We start from the raw sequence: 11,114 nt of genomic DNA, 5'->3' as shown, positions 1-11,114 counted from the left end.
ACTCAAGCTCAGAATCCTTCCCCTTTACCAATTGGCCGTAACTGCATTTACAGATTCACTTCAGATTCCTGAGAGCCAAGCCCCAAGGATGGAAACTGTTTTGGTTGGATTAACACCAAAAGCTGAGTAGTCTCTGATCTGCTTTGGTTGCTGGCATTCTGGTCAGAAGTCTTTCATGCCTTTGGGTTAAGGCAACTGTTCCAGAAGGTTGAATGTACATTTGGTACTATTGAGAAATGATATTTTAACCTAGAATTTCCCAGACTGTTTATAACACCTAAGAATTCTAGTGTTCTCTGAGATATTATGAAATGCTCTGCTGGTAGGGGTGAGGTGGGGTGCAGAAGGGAAGATTCTGGAAATATTTTTTCCGAAAATGTACACACAATATATGTGTCAGGAATAAATAAAATACATTTTCTTGGCTGTGCTTATGATTTTGAGATAATCTACTTAAGAAAAAAATAAGTCAAAATTCCTGAGAAGCCAAATGTAGGAACCCTGAAGTTGGCCCACATTAAGGACTTAGAAATGAATCTTCAGAGTAATGTACAAACTATTTATTTACACATACTTGTCTGTGTTGTCTGATGTGGTAAACTTACAGCACATTTGTGAAAGATATTTCATATTTCATTTTTGTCAAACATTCATACTACACAAGTGCATATTTTATATATTTGTGCCTAAAAGAGAGAAGCTTTAGATACAGAACATTTAAACTGATTTATAAACAAGTTCTTCAAAGAAGAAGTAAACAATTGTAGCCTCTGTTTTCTTAAACATTGAGAAGTATGCTTTACAAGGTGAAATGAAGACTACCTGATCACTGGGAACCTCAGTTTTATGTTCTTCTCTTTGCTGCAGTATACCTGTACAAAACAAGATTTTCATGGAATGTTGTAATATAAAATAGAGGAATAGGTCTCATACATGATCAGATATGACAACAGCATTTCTGATATTAAGCAATATATAACTGACACAAAATACTCTATGCATTTAAAAAATAACAAAAATATAAAATTAATGATGTTTCAACTTGACATACATATATATATAGTCTTTTTTGTTAAAAGAATCAATATCATCTAGTATATTTAGCATATTTAATATAAGTTAAATAAATAATACAAGTTTAATGTAAATATAAGTTTAATTTTTAAAAATTTAATATATTTAATTGATTTTTTGTTCTGTTATAAAGTACAAAGAAATGCACAAGAACTCATTTTGCTCATTTCTTGAGGATTCAAGTAATGAATATCTTTGAACATTTTTGCCACCCTTTTTAAATCTTAGCGTGCACCCTTTTTATATCTTACAAGCTCCTTTTGGTGTTTTGTCAGTGCATTAAGAATATTAAAATGTTTAATAGGAAAATTTGATTTAGATACTTAATGCCCAGTAATTCAGCAACCCACCTTAGTATTTTGGCTAGCTTTCTTTTATCAAGGAGCAAGGCTCTGCCAACCAAGGTAAGTCTGTTTGGACTGAGAACCAGAGAAAATTAACTAGCAAGTACTGATTAGGGGGGGCAGGTCTTGGTGGCATTTCCCAGTGGGGATCTAGAATGCTAAGGGGTCAGCATGTGGGCACCTGTGGGAGGGATACAGAGGGAAGTTTATTCTGGCCCATGCCCCATACTAAGAGGCAGCAGGGACACATCCAGGTCCTTGGGTTCTGAAATGGTATATGGTGCCCAAGGTCATCAGGAGTGACTTTACAGCTAGAGGCTGACTGTCAAAGTTCTTGTAGTGCACGATAGGCCAAGCAAGAAAAACTGCATTTGATAAGGTCAAAGGTAAGAGCAAACCCCTAAAGTGGAGAGAGCCAAAAGAATGAGGCAATTCAGTGTAATGAGACCAAGGTTAAAAATAAAGCTGGGTAAGTGTATGGACTTGGAGTGTTTTATTTTAACTTAAAAATGTAGAAGGTGGCAGTATTGGGAACTGAACCAACTCCAGTTCTTTCTCCTCTTATCACTACATGGTTTAGTTCCTTCTCCTTTTCTCACAAAGGAACCTCTTTGAGGTTTGCTTTCTTTTTGTATATAATGTTGGTAATAGTAGTCTTTATGTTATGGGACAACTCTTAAGGATTAAGTGATTATAATGCCATAAACTATTTAGACTAGTGATTTTCAGTGGTGTGCTGAGTCACACTGGTGTGCAGCAAGAACTTTTTAACATGCAATACCTGACTACTTAGTCAGGGCCACTGACCTCCTTCCATTAGATTGTCAAAAAAATGACAACAGCCCTCCAGTGTAAATGCCCTGTCTTGAACCATAAATATATAGGTCATACAATATTGTTGCATCTTATTGTTCATGTTGCACAAGGTTGTGTCTGATTGGTTAATTCTTGGTACTATAAACCCTTATATACAAGTATAAGCACTTGATTTTTAAAAACTTCACGTTGGAGCAAAAATGGTAGGTAATTACTATTATTATTTTTGTAATTTAATCAAAATTATACCTTTTTTTTTTATCAGATTGGCAAAAAATATATCTTTTGGTGTGCCATAGAATTTTAGTAATTAGTTTCTGTGTGCCATGAGATGATAAAAGGTTGAAAATTGCTAATTTAGACCAACATCTGTTACAGATCAGTGCTCCATAAAGATTGCTGTTATTATTAAGGCAAGAAGGCCCTGGGCTCTGATCATGAACAGAGCTCAATGAAGGTAGGTTACTGTAGTGGTAACACGTGTACTTTGGAATCAGATAAGCCTTGGACAAGTTACTGACCCCTCTCTTCATTAGTAAAACAGAGACAATAATTACCTCATTGGTTTGCTGTGAAGATGAAGTTAAATGGCATATTTTAAAACTCTGTGGCTTGTTACAGGGTTAAGGCTTCATAAATGCAGGGCCTGTGGCCTGATTTCATTGGCTGTCTGCCATAGGGCGAATGCGCTTTAAAGTAAAAGATTAGATCAACATTTAGAACTTTGGCAAAGGCCAACTTTTATGTTGATCTACAGCTTGGAAAACCGGATTTTCAAAGTTCTTCTTGCTAATATGCCAGGGCTATGCAAATGTATAAGATATACTTACGATTGCTAAGGATACAATAACCTCTCATCATTGGACCTGTATTTCCTAATGCCCCACCCTAATGCAGTCTTCATATTCATTTGAGCTGCACAAAAACAATACTAACACCATATTGTCGAGGTTACAACTTAGGGAAGCCCTTTAGAAATGCCAATATTTTGTTTCAACTTTCATAAAACGTCTGATTTTTATTTAAAAAATGACTTGTGAAGACATACGGTCTCTCCTTTTGGGTGAGTGCCATTTTTTGCTTCCATTTGTTTTCTGCAGTTCCCGACTTAAAAGGGCAGAATTCGTTGGAAAGGGATCGTGAAAATAGGAGGAGCAGTTCGCTGGAGACAAAAGTCTTTGTGGTGAATTAAGGGAAATGAGATGTTATGCCAGACATTAAACTTTAGGACTTCTGCATCTGTGGAAGGTGCACAGGACCTCACCTTCGAGTACGTAAAAACTTGGAAAGCTATCAGGGCATGTCGTTATTATGCCAACCCCTCGGCTGAGGGAATTTACTCGATCCTCGAGCTGTTTCCAACTATCCAGACTTCACGTCTTTTTTTTTGATTGTTTATCTAAATCATTGGCTTGAATGTTATCAGTGTCATGACAGCCTTAAAAATAAATAATTGATTTATTGTTCCTGTGACATAGTTTAATGGTTTAGGTTTGGTTGCTTTTAAAAATTAAAAAGAATAACTTTAAATAAAATCCATTCTTCTTGCCCCACTCCCCAATTTAAACCTTGTAAACTGAAGACCTTTTGGGGGCTTTGTAATGTGCCATCTTGACTGGCTGACGTACGTTTTCCAGAATTTGCTTTCCTTTATGCTTCTGCTTAGGGTGGGCCACAGAGGGAGTCTTGTGATGTGCTGGGGCTGGGGGGCGGGGCAGGGGCAGGGGCACTTTGGAGCTCACTCTCAGTGTTGCTATCTGCTGATTCACATTTTTGGTGGAATGTGTATATACATAATTATATATATAATTATAATGTGTGTAACTTTTTCTAGTGGTCTGCTTCTCTGATTGAGCCCTGATTCCTTGACCTATTTATTCTAAGCCTTTCTCCAGAGATACCCATTGTTACTAATGTGCTTTGATCTAGATTTTTTTTATGTGCTCACATCTAAATATCACAGAACACAGCACCATGTCTCTCTGTACCAGGCACTTTCATGTGATTTAGGGGGGAGAAAGGAGGCTCAGACTGTACACTTTCTCTTTTGAAGCACCATTTCATTGATATCAAGATGTACTTACATTTCTCAGTTTGGTGTGCTCAGCTAACAGTGGCTGTTCCCCTTTTTTGTTAACAGTTAGTCTAATTAAGGTTTTCTGCTAGTAACTTAAAGTTTTTCCTCCTCTATTTGAGAATTGTTTATGCAGTTTCCTTTATAATCACGGAATAGCACAGGTCATGTGGATTTAGAACGAGCATTCGAAAAACTCATCCGTCAGCCTTCTCTTTTTGCTTAGTGATTTATAGTACTCCTGTTCACCCCAGGTTTTACATTTCCTGTTCTACTTTTTAGGTCATGGGTGAGCATTCATAATTTTAGACCAGGAAAAATCAGTCATTCACATGTTTCTTACTTTCTTTGATTTATATTGTTTCCAGTTTTGTCTGTCTCCGTGGAGGTGCATGGTTTGGGTGCAAAATAAAATCAAATTACCGAAAATCTAAATTATGCAAGGCATAGTAGTAGGAACTGTGGGAAAATATAAGGAATTATAAGAAATAATCTCTGTTTTCTAGTTTATAATGCAGTTAGGTAGGCAGGCATAAATATGTAATAATCTAATTCATAACAAAAGACTTAAGTTACAGCTCAAAAAAATTGATGAATTGTCACAAATTAGCATGTAATGAATTATCACATTAAAGTAGAAGATTTAGAGAGTTGTCTTCCCTGGAGTTGGGATGGGGGCTAAAGAGGGGAATAGTTGAGAAGCTTCTTTCAGAATCTTCAGCCACCAGCCCATTTCCCCAACCTAACTGGGAATAACTGGCTGAAAGAAAAGTACATCAAATCTTTTTTCACTTTATTTATTTTTAATTGAATTTATCGAGGTGATATTGGTTAATAAAACCATATACTTTTCAAGTGTACAACTCAATAAAACATCATCTGCTCACTGCATCATGTGCTCACCCCCCAAATCAAGCCTCTTTTCGTCCCCACTTACCCCTCTTTTGCCCACTTCCACCCCCCACAAGCAAAACCAAATTTCTCCTTTTGAATCGTGTCTCATCATTGCTTCGTATCTCTCATGGCCTCCTCCTATTTCTGGGTCTTCTCCCAACTGTGCGAGACGCTGCCTCAAGAGCACACATTTCAAAACCACTTTTACTCATATTTAGTCAGTAAGGTTGCTTTCTTCTGATGGTATTTCCTTCTTCGTAATTATGTTTAAACTTACCACTCATGCTTAAACTAAGCATATGCTCCCAATTTTGATTTAATTACTTCTGGAGTGCGGCCGTGACAACATTGCTGTAAGTTGCTGGGTATTTGTGTGCAGCCGGGCCGGGGCCGCTCCGCTGAGCACGCTCCGGGAGCCGGCCTGCTGTGCGCGCTGGCCACATGCCTCCTGCCTTATGGCCCAGGAGACCCGGAGCGTGGCAAGGGGCGTCCAAGTCTCCTTCACCTCTGTGATTAGCGTGTGCACTTCAGGAAAGGGAGCTGCTTGACTAACCCAGGCCTATAATTCTGTCATTCCCAAATCTCAAAACTCTGAAAATGGAAAAATGTCTCTTAACTCATTTGGGAACAAACTCTGACTTTGACTAAGATGAGGCTATTTATAATTTATCTATGTAACTTTGTATGGGTGTTTGTTTCACTTCTGAATGTCAGCGTGTTTAATTATGGGGTGTTTCTCCAGACTCTTCTGGGGGGTGTTACATATTTTAACACACACACACACACACACACACACACACACACACACACACGATATCCCTTCGAATTTCTGAATTCTGAAACTCATCCGAGATAGGCTTCAGAGAGAAAACGTAGAGCGGCATTTATTGATGTTGTGCCTGGTGATTTAAGAAAGGTGAGGTCTTAGGGGATAGGGTAGAACTTAGAATTTATGCCAGCGGTTCTCAAAACTGATAGAATCACCTGTGGAGTTTTTAAACTGAGCAGTGCCCTTGTACTACCTCCAGATATTCTGATTTAATTGATCTAGGGTTGGGCCTGGGCATCAGATCTTAGAGTGAGAGCCAGTGGCATGGAATAATGATTCTCCAAAACTTGAGGGCTCAGAAGGGCTCCTGGTGGCTAACTGGGCTCAAATTAACTAACTAACTAAATAACTAGGAGCCTCGCAGCCCTTTCTGCACAGGGCCGGCTCACACCAACTGCGCTTTGCAGAGCAGCCTCTGCGCCAGCCTGCCTGCCTGCACTGACCTTCCCGCCTGCTCTGTGTTTCTGCCGTCTGCGGGCAGGCCGGAGAGGCATTTCATATGCCTCTTTTGTTGTCATTAGAGTGCTCCTGTCTGTTTCTTTAGACACTGTAAACTGGCCTTTCCTCTATTCATGGTTTAAAATATACTTTTTCAGTTCTTCTGCTTTCTGGCAATAAATTGGTTCCAATTTTCAAAATTGGTTTAGCAACACTTTCTGTTTCCATGGTGGTCTCACTGTAAGCATCTCTGTTGCCAGATGTGGGATTTTGATGAACAGACAAGAGTGAATTACCCACTGGTGAGGGTGGGAGAGGTGCCTGTGTTGTGAAAAAAAAAAAGGTATCACATGCCAAGGAACACAAGAAGTTATCATACATAAAGTTTTACGTGTTGTGCTGGCTGCTTTCCACCTTTGGGAATTTGTGCTGCATGAGTGGAGCGTCATTCCTGTGAGCTATATTGGACACCCACCCTGTTTTAATTTACAGTGGCATGTCAGAGCCGTAAATTATAACCTTTAGAAATCAGCCTCAATAATGACAGATGAATTGGGTCATGCAATGTGCATTAACATGTTCAGCTTGTATATGTCTCCTGATGATGTGCGATTAAAAAACAAAAAACCTACGAAGAAGTTTTTACTTTCCTTTTTGGAATCTTAAAATAATGAATGAAAGCTTACAAAATCTAACAAGAGTGCTTGACTCAGATTAAATGTTCAAAAGTGTTCATTGTTGTCACTGTTCCCAGTATTATTGTTGCCTTCCTGGGGTGTTGGGGAGGTTGGGTGGCCTGGGGTAGCACTCAGTGCCATGGAGACTTGACAAAGTGCTCTTCAAAATTGGAGGAGCCTCCTCCCCACAGCTGTCACATCTCTTTGCTCAAGTTTACCATGTCATTCCCATCAGTCTTTGAATTGGGACCAACTGTGTGATCAGGCGCAACTTTGGCAGGTATGCTTGTGCATTTAAACTTGAGTAGTTTGGTTTCGGTTATTTGAGAAGAATTAATCTGTAAGATGAACCTGGCATAAAGGAAAAGGTTGCAGGTCAGGAGTTAAAAGGACAGGGTTCTTGTTTGGGTTCTGCTGAAGGTCCATGAGCATATTGCTTCATAGCTCTGGGCCATTTTCTTCTGGGTAAATGTAAAGATCAAACTAGAGGGCTGCTATCATCCTAACTGTCTCTAAAGGTATTTTATTATGAGTTTAAAAAACAACAACAAGATTAAGTATAAATGGTAGACTTTGAAGGACTACTGCCTGAAGGCCTACACCAGGGGTTGGCAAGTTATTGCCTGAAGAGCAAATTTGAATTGTTACCTGTATCAATGTGATCTGGAAGCTAAGAATTTTTTCACAACTTTAAATGATTGTATTCTAAATGGTTATATAAGTATCTACATAATATTCTTAATTTTGCCTCTTGGTTGCAAAACCTAAAATATAGGGGTGGGCAAAAGTAGATTTACAGTTGTAAAACAAGTAAATAATATAATAATAAATATAATACATGAAAAAGTAGATTTAAAACTGTAAACCTACTTTTGCTCACCCTGTACTTACTAACTGGCCCATGACAGTAAAAGTTTGGCAACTCTTGTAATATTCACATCCTACATAGGAAGTTGAAAGAGAAATGCGTGTGATGATCTTTAGTTAACAAACAGAGGTTCTACTCCACCCTGCTCTTCAATAGAGATGATCAGCTTATATTTTCCCATGAGTTAAATTAATTGTTCCCTTTGTTTTTTTTTTTATTAGTGCTTTAAATAACATTAAATTATCATTTTATTGGACAGTCATTTTTATAAATAGTTATCAACAATTCTAAGACAAAACTTTGTTTGACTTTTTAGATTGCAGTGGCCTCAGCCTTTTCTATTCCTTTTTGGCCATCTGAGGAGAACATTTTTTTATTTATTTTTTATACTTTATATAGCACAGCTCACTTTTCCTGGGAAAAGCCAGCACAATCAGTTCTTCCCTGGGATTTTCTGTGCTGCAGTGGGGCAAGATGCCTCTTCCTTTCCTGACCATGAAGATATAAAGGTCTGAGTGCTGGTGCTATTGGTGGCCCTGTGTCCAGCCTTCTGGAGAGGCCATTCTATGGGTGTAGAAAATGAAGCTGACATAAAGGCAGACCAGAATGAATGAGAAACCAAGAGGAAGAAATGAGCTGGCAGTACTGGGGTTCTGCTTCATCCCACTGCTTCCCTTTCTGAGTATGTGGGCTCCAAATTCCCCCTTTCGTCCAGGTTAGCTCAGGTTGAGTTCTTGACACTTGCAGTCAGAGCTGTTTTTTTATTAGGAAGGCCATTCATTTTTCTCAGGATGTGAACCTTAGAAACTCAGAACTCCTGACCTTATGTGGAAATAGGGTCTTTGCAGATGTAATTAGTGAAGGACCTCCGGATGAAATCATCCTGGTTTTAGGATGGGCCCAAAATCCAATGAGAGTTGTCCTTGTAAGATGCCCCCTCCTCAGAGGATGCAGAGAGGTGAAGATGGAGGCAGAGATTCGGGTTATGCTGCCACAAGCTGAGAAGCTCCAAAGCCGCCAGAAGATGGAAGAAGGAAGGAAGGACCTGCGATTAGCACCTTTGGAGGCAGGCTGACACCTTGGTTTCAGACTTCTGGCCTCCTGCACTGTGAGAAAATAAATTTCTGTTGTTTTAAGCCATTCAGTTTGTAGTCACCCAGACTGTATGAGGTAGTTGTCAGAAATTAATACACTTTTCTAGTACCTGGTCAAAGAGAAGAAAAGCATCTCTTGCTTTTCTGAGAACCTAATGAAGGTCACGGCACTTCACCGGTTGTTACAGCTGTCACCACACTGCACTGTGACGACAAGCTCTCCTCTCCCGCTTTTCTCCTCCAGGGCGTCTGTCTCCTCAAGGGTGGAAAGCCTGGGATGTCCTATGGATCTGCGCCCTCTCCTGGAGCAGTGCCTAGTCCATTGGTGGTGCCTGATAAAAATTGGATATGTTGGCCCTGGCCAGTTTGGCTCAGCGGTTAGAGTGTCGACCTGGGAACTGAAGGGTCCTGGGTTCGATTCCAGCTAAGGGCACATGCCTCAGCTGAAGGCTCGATCCCCGGCCCTGGTCAGGGCTCTTGCAGAAGGCAACCAATCAATGTGTCTCTCTCACATCGATGTTTCTCTCTCTGTCCCTTCCACTCTCTCTGAAAAGCAATGGAAAAAATATATAAAAAAAAGAAAAATTTGATGTGTGAATGAATGAATATGTCCAACACTGCACTTAGTACCGAGGGGGAGGAACATGAATATGAGGCTCTCCAGGAGTTTGAAGCCTGGATGGAGAGGAAAGGCAAACGGGAAGCAGATACCCTGCAGCGTGCTAGTGAAAACCAGCCTAAGTGTGGCTGAAGAGGCCAAGGGCATATCTAACTCATAAAGCTCCACACCTGCCCCTCCCTCCGGCCCCCATCACACAGTCGGCTCCACCAACCTGGCTCTGCCACGCGTGAAGCTGTGTGACTCTCCCAGCCAGTTTCCTCCCTGGGATCTGGTTTTCAGGGGTTTTACGTGGGTCAAATAAGATAATACATGCAAATTACTTACATAGTGCCAAGCAACTACTAAGTGCTCAGAAACTCTTTGCTGGTGATTATCATTGTTGTTGTTGTTCAGTCTTTTCTCTCCAGGCACTGCTGCTCATTTGCACAGAATACTATGCTGCACCTTGAACATGACACTTCTAAAACCCAGCATTACCTCCCTTCCCAAACTGGCCTCTCTCTCTCCTCCTTACAGTGCAACTTTCCCCAGTTAGCCTTACAAAAACCCTAAAGGCATGCTTAACTTGCTCTCCTGAAGACATCGGCTAATTCTATGTAAAGTCTTTCCCACTTGTCCCTTATTTTAGTTCCTGCTACTAACATCCTAATGCAAATTAGAGTCCCCAGGGGCTCACACAGACTCAGGGTGTCTGTACTCTTTACGGTAGATATAAATCACGGTTGAAATCGTGTGTGCGTGTGTATGTGTGCGTGCACTCGCGAGAGAATTGGTAAACAGATCTGTGCATGTACTATATATATGAACAGTGCTATTTCTTATGTAAGATGTTTCTTGAAATCTTTAATATTTACTATAAGATTTAAATTTGGCCCTTTTAATTAAAAATTCATGTGTTATTTATAAGGTTTCAGTATATGGGAAGCATGTCTTGTGTTTCTTTTGTCTCCTGAAGAACAAGGAGCAAGTGCTGGAAATATTCTAGGGAGTTATTCAGGTCCAAACCCTAGGCAGTCACTCTCGATGTTTATTGACCCGCAATTCCACCTCCAAAACATCAACAAGACCTGCCAGCTCAACCTTCAAATATGTGTCAAATGGAATCACTTCTCACCCTCTCCACAGCCACACCCTAGATCAACTCACCATCTCTTGCCTAGACAACTCTAAATATCTCTTAATGGCAGCCTTTCCAACTCTAGTCTCCTTTAATTCTATTCACACAGCATCCAGAGGGTTCTTTTAAAAACACAACCTTAAACTCTACCAGTCACATTAGGAAGACTTTGCAACTTGACTGCTTCGGGTGGCCCCGAGGCCCGTGCCTTTGCTCCCTGACCTGGTGTCTAAGTGTTCTCTTCCTGCCCCGCATTCTGCTCCAGCC

The sequence above is a fragment of the Miniopterus schreibersii genome, assembly GCF_964146895.1.
Source record: "Miniopterus schreibersii genome assembly, chromosome: 1".
Classification (NCBI taxonomy): domain Eukaryota; kingdom Metazoa; phylum Chordata; class Mammalia; order Chiroptera; family Miniopteridae; genus Miniopterus; species Miniopterus schreibersii.
This window is presented reverse-complemented; position numbering follows the sequence as displayed.